General features: G+C 44.4%; 1 long non-coding RNA gene across 1 annotated transcript; it reads right to left on the bottom strand.

The window, feature by feature from the left end:
• Positions 1-573: 573 nt before the first annotated feature.
• Positions 574-4064, bottom strand: LOC141096625 (uncharacterized). Its single transcript, XR_012233730.1, has 2 exons — positions 3243-4064; positions 574-2397 (listed from the first exon to the last, which is right to left on the bottom strand). It is a non-coding gene; the product is annotated as an uncharacterized lncRNA (long non-coding RNA).
• Between the last annotated feature and the right edge of the window lie 1894 nt (positions 4065-5958).

The following is a 5958-nucleotide window of genomic DNA, read 5'->3' as shown; positions in this document are numbered from 1 at the left end:
CTACATTCTTGCATATTGCACAGACTGGATACAGCAAGGTTCCCCAACTTCAGTCCTGAAGGTCCACCAACAGATCATGTTATAATGAAATAAAAAGAGGATTCCATACAACATGATCTGTTGGTGGCCATGAGGACTGGAGTTGCGGAACCGTGCAATATTACAAGAATGTAGTGATTGCTGTGGAAAAGACAAGTCATGTAGATTGTTTTTTTTTTTTTTTAAACCAATCTATATGATTTGTCTTTTCCACAGCAGTCTCTACATTCTTGTATATTGCACAGACTGGATCCACCAGGGTTCATCAACTCCACTCGTCAAGGTCCACCAACAGATCATGTTGCAATGGAATAAAAAGAGGATTCCATACAAGATGATCTGTTGGTGGCCCATGAGGACTGGAGTTGGGGAACCATGCAGTATTTTGTTGCGTTGACAACACATATCTCCAAGACTGACACAAGAAACATGTCAGTACTGGAGATATCTGGTGGCAAAAATGCTAAGTGTACGGCGCAGTGTGTGTACGGCGCAGTGTGTGTAGTTGGCGATAGACACAGTAACCAATCCAGATTTTGTGAAAGCACAAGTGCACATTTATTTTGTAACAAACAAACAAAAAAATATTTTATTAGGAATGACCTTTGGGGGAAGTTTGGGATACTTTGGGTGTGTGGAGAGACGAGGAACGACTGGAGGTTGAAGAAGGGGTTCTAGGAGAAGGGGCGACGAAAGTACTGGGGGAAGGGAGCTCTGGAATGGACAAGGAGGCATGTTGAGAGACATTAGGAGGAGAGGGTGAATGGACGAGCAAAGTTTTTTTTTTTTTTCTTTGGCGCAGGAATATCCTGCCCGAACCGACTGGCAGCCTGTGAACGCCTTACTTTTGTTGACCGCCTGGTGACGGTGGACTGTGGCATTGCCTTGTAAAAAAGGGAATGCGGATCCCCACTTTGCTGCTCTGTGGTGGCGGTGCTGCTGGAAGTTGCAGTGGCGGTGCTCCTAGAATCGGAGAAAGTTGGGTCGGTGCTCCGAGCAGGAGGCTGCCTGTCTGGGATGTCAGCCAAAGTTCTTTGGGGACTCCGAGGAGGAGAATTGGTGGCGGTTATCTTTCGATGAGGAGTGGTGGTGGTGCTCCCTTGATGAGGAGTGGTGGTGGTGCTCCTTTGATGCGGAGTGCTGCCGGTGCTCCTTAGTTGAGGAGTGCTGGCGGTGCTCTTTTGCTGATGAGTGCTGGCGGTGGTCTATTGCATAGGAGTGCTGGCGGTGCTCTGTTGCTCAGGAGTGCTGGCGGTGCTCTGTTGCTGAGGAGTGCTGGCGGTGCTCTGTTGCTGAGGAGTGCTCGCGGTGCTCCTTTGGTGTTGACTGGTGGTGTCAGTGGCCCAAGCAGGTTCTGTGGTGGTTTGGCTCTAAGCTGGTGGTGCTCCATACAGGAGCAGCGCTTGACATAGTGGTGGTGGCGGAGGAGTGTCCAGCAGCACTCAGACTTGGGGTGGTGTAGTGGTGTCCAGCTTCGCTGGGAATGCAGGTGGCCGTGCAGTGGTATGCAGCAGAAGTCGGTAGTGTGGTAAAGCGAGTCAGCAGTGGAACTGATGGAAATGACACCACTGACTGCTGAACATACCGATTCTGCTGCATAGCCTGCAAGTAAGCAGTGCTGCAGGCCTGTAACACACTCAGCTGTTGCTCAGGACTAAGGTGTTCCGCCATGCCCTGTTCAATTTTACTGAAAAAATGGTGCGCCGGTCTGTTGAGGTCGGCCTCCAGATGGCCAAGGCGCTGGTCGACAGAGTGGAAGCGGTGTTCCATGTGGTTAAAACCATGTTCCATCAGGGAAAAACTGCTTTCCATTCTGGCGGACAGCACCTTGAGACTGCCCTTAAAGGCCTCGCTCAAGAGCATGAACTCGGGCATGACAGGCCTGTCCGAGGCCCTCTGCCACTGGCGGGTAGTGCCCGCATAACCAGTGACTGAGACCTGGGACAGGGGAACACCTGATGGACCAGCTTCCTGGTCACCAGCTGTCTGTGTTGCTGACCTGCAAGATGCTTCCTGGCTGTCGGATGGCTGGGACGGGTCCGAGGTCAATCGATGAAGAACCGCTCCCGGGACAGGTTGCAGGGTGCTGCTCCAAGTGCTGTGGAAAGAAAGGGAAAACATGTATCATGTATTTACAAGAAGCATCACCTGTTGAATTGAAAAGCACATAGTAATAACAAAACAAAACAAATTCTTACGCTCTGCTGGCAAGGACCGGTCTCAGGAAAGCCAACTCTCCATAATAGCAGTACTTTCTTCTGCGCCTTGCCGCTGAACCACTCTGAACCTGTCCCTCAGCACGAACATCAGCGTTGAAGCGGTCCTTCATCGAGCGCCAATGTGTGCGTATTTTGTTCACTGTTGGGAAAAAATAATAATAAAAAAAAAAATTATAAAATGCACTTAAGGCAACTTAATTATCAGCACACACAACAGATTGAACTTTTCACTACAATATATCTTGCCAAAAAAGCACCAGCACCATGAGGACCATCAATCAATGCAGCAGTTGAAGACCAAAATCAATCACAGTGTGCTACATGGCATTGGTGTTTTTAATGCAAGAATATATCTTGCCAAAAAGACACCAGCACCATCAGGACCATAAATCAATGCAGTAGTTGAAGACCAAAATCAATCACAGTGTGCCACATGGCATTGGTGTTTTAATGCAAGAATATATCTTGCCAAAAAAACACCAGCACCATCAGAACCATAAATCAATGCAGCAGTTGAAGACCAAAATCAATCACAGTGTGCCACATGGCATTGGTGTATTCAATGCAAGAACATATCTTGCCAAAAAAACACCAGCACCATCAGGACCATAAATCAATGCAGCAGTTGAAGACCAAAATCAATCACAGTGTGCCACATGGCATTGGTGTTTTTAATGCAAGAATATATCTTTCCAAAAAGACACCAGCACCATCAGGACCATAAATCAATGCAGCAGTTGAAGACCAAAATCAATCACAGTGTGCCACATGGCATTGGTGTTTTAATGCAAGAATATATCTTGCCAAAAAAACACCAGCACCATCAGAACCATAAATCAATGCAGCAGTTGAAGACCAAAATCAATCACAGTGTGCCACATGGCATTGGTGTTTTCAATGCAAGAATATATCTTGCCAAAAAAACACCAGCACCATCAGGACAAAAAAAATCAATGCAGCATTACAGAGCATCTTTATACTTACTGAACGCCCTTTTGGAAGCTGCAGAGGCACTGTCCCAGCCATCCATCATCGCTGCGGCCACCTCATTCCAGAGCTGCCGGGTCGCCACTGTGTCTTTGTACTGCTGGTCACGGCTGTCCCACAACGGGATACGCTCCTCAACGAGGTGGATCAGGTGCTCGTTGTCGATGTAGACTTCTTCGTCATCCCGTTCTGGAACCTAGAAAAAAAGAAATATATTAGAATGTTTGTAATTTTGGAGAATGAAAAAGATAGAAAAAGAAACAGAGAAGAAGCAAGATAAAAGATGAAAATAAAGACAGAAAAAAAAAAGATGCATTATATACTCACATTGCGTCTCCTCGCCACAACTTGACTACGCTGCTCCCTCTCTGAATCCTCCCACTCAGACTGCTCCCGCTCAGACTGCTCCCGCACTTCATCTTCACTGCCCGTGTCCGATGTCTGTAAAGAAATAAAAAATTAAAACACATTTCTAGAGGCAGCTATACTTACCCAAAGGCAGCAAGATTGTCACCTCACGATCAGCTTGGGCCAGTTCTTGCCGAGATGGTGAATAGACCGATCCAGAAGAAGACATGCTGAAATGAAAACAAAATAAACATTAGTACATTATAAAATTGTACAGGACACACAGACATTATGTTGAAGAATACTCACATTTTGGCTCCTGAAGCTTGAATCCACACTTGGAAGGCTCTTCTGGGCTTTTGTCTGCTCTCTGCAAGGCTGTCTGTAGAGTAATTGTCTGTCCCTGATGACACATTTTATCTACACTCCTCCCAAACAATGTTGCTTGTTTAGGGAGAGTTTTAGACAAGTGTCTAGACATTGTTTACTCAAAGCGCGTGCGCGCACAAGGTGCTGACGTGCGTGGTGCCAAGCGCTCGTCAGCGATCACATAGACTGTAATGCTATTTTTGGGTGCACACCGAGCGCACACGTGTGCGCGTGATTTTTTTAAGTATGTAGGCGGAACAAAAAATGCAACATGTAGCGTTCGGCGCGTCTGGGCACACACCTGTAAAACGCGCAACGCACGCTAAACGCTGATGAGCGCGTACATTTGCAAGACCCTGCGATCACCATGTTAAAGATAGGGGAACATTGTGCGTGCGCCCGATAGCGCACAATGCGCTGCGCGATCAAATGCTAGTGTGAAACCAGCCTAACAGCTGTGGGTGGAGCACCGCTTCACACAAGGTTCTTAAAGGCACATGATGACTGATTAAATCAGTTATCATGTGTGGGGAAAGATGTGGGCTCGCACACAGAGACACGGCCTTTGATGCAAATATATGTCAAAGGTCGTGAAGGAGTAAAGTCAATGGGCAGTCTGGAAGCAGTTAGAGTATTGCAGAATATTATGCATAGAATCAAATAAGCAGAGGTTGAAGTACATACGTGGTCTATGTTATTGAATGTACACTTTGCAAAATCCAATATGGTGAATGCGCTATAAGAACACTCAAAGTGCATATTAGGAGTCATTTATTAGATGCACTTAACCCTACGGCAGTTAATGCAGTCTTCATTTTTCATGCAAATTTAGGGAATTGTAACAGATTTTCGATTTATAGGCAAAGAAAAGTATGCACTTTAATAATTTGTTTTAGTTAGTGCGTTCGGCCAACCCTCACAGAGTCTTTTAATTGTATCCAGTAAATGAGAAGTTTTATTCTATGATATTCAGATGCTTCTCACAAAATTAGTATATCATCAAAAAGTTAATTTATTTCAGTTCTTCAATAAAAAAAAGTGAATCTCATATATTATATAGAGTCATTACAGACAGAGTGATCAATTTCAAGTGTTTATTTACCGTATGTTAATGTTGATGATTATGGCTTACAGCCAATGAAAACCCAAAAGTCATTATCTCAGTAAGTTAGAATACTTTATAACACTAGCTTGAAAAATGATTTTAAAATGTGAAATGCTAGCCTACTGAAATGTATGTTCAGTTAAGAAAAATATTCAGAATTTAGAGTCCTCAGTGGTTGATACCTTTTAATGGCTAACTGAAAAGATGGTAACAAACTGCAAGCTTTCGAGACTACTCAGGTCTCTTCATCAGGCATATAGACTAATACAAAATCTGAAGAAACACATTCATGCACAACACAGCACAGAAAAAATGCAATAGATAAGACAAGTGACGTGAAGCAGAATTATCATTATGGGGAGTGATGGACAGTATGGCCATAAATATTGGACCAGTTCATAGATAAGGAGTCAAAATTTTATAGTACTCTGATTGGGGTCTGGTTCTGTGTTGTGATGGCCCCACAAGGTCTTAGGAGCAAATTCCTTAATCAAATCAAATCAAATCAAATTTATTATCGCCAAGTACATATTACATATATACAAGGAATTCTTTGTGGCAAAGAGGCAACATAATATATAACAACAGATACAACAAGTAACATCTAACAAGACAGATACAGTATATAGTCTACACATGACGATTTAATTGTTGAACAGAGAGTGGATAGAAGCTGTTCATATGGCGGTTGGTGCTGCATTTGGGGACTCTGAAGCGACGTCCTGAAGGGAGTAGTTGGAATGAGGAGTGTCCCGGGTGAGAGGGATCGGATGAAATTTTCAATGCGTGGGATTGAATACTCTTATCATAAAGATCCTGGATTTTAGGCAGGGGGGAACCTATAATTCTCTCTGCTGTTCTGAAAGTCCTTTGTAAGCGGAGTTTGTCATG

The sequence above is a fragment of the Dendrobates tinctorius genome, unplaced genomic scaffold (genome assembly GCF_039654945.1).
Source record: "Dendrobates tinctorius isolate UK_male_01 unplaced genomic scaffold, ASM3965494v1 ptg000075l, whole genome shotgun sequence".
Lineage (NCBI taxonomy): Eukaryota > Metazoa > Chordata > Amphibia > Anura > Dendrobatidae > Dendrobates > Dendrobates tinctorius.
The sequence above is the reverse complement of the archived record's forward strand: the minus strand, read 5'-3'. Positions and strand labels throughout refer to the sequence as shown.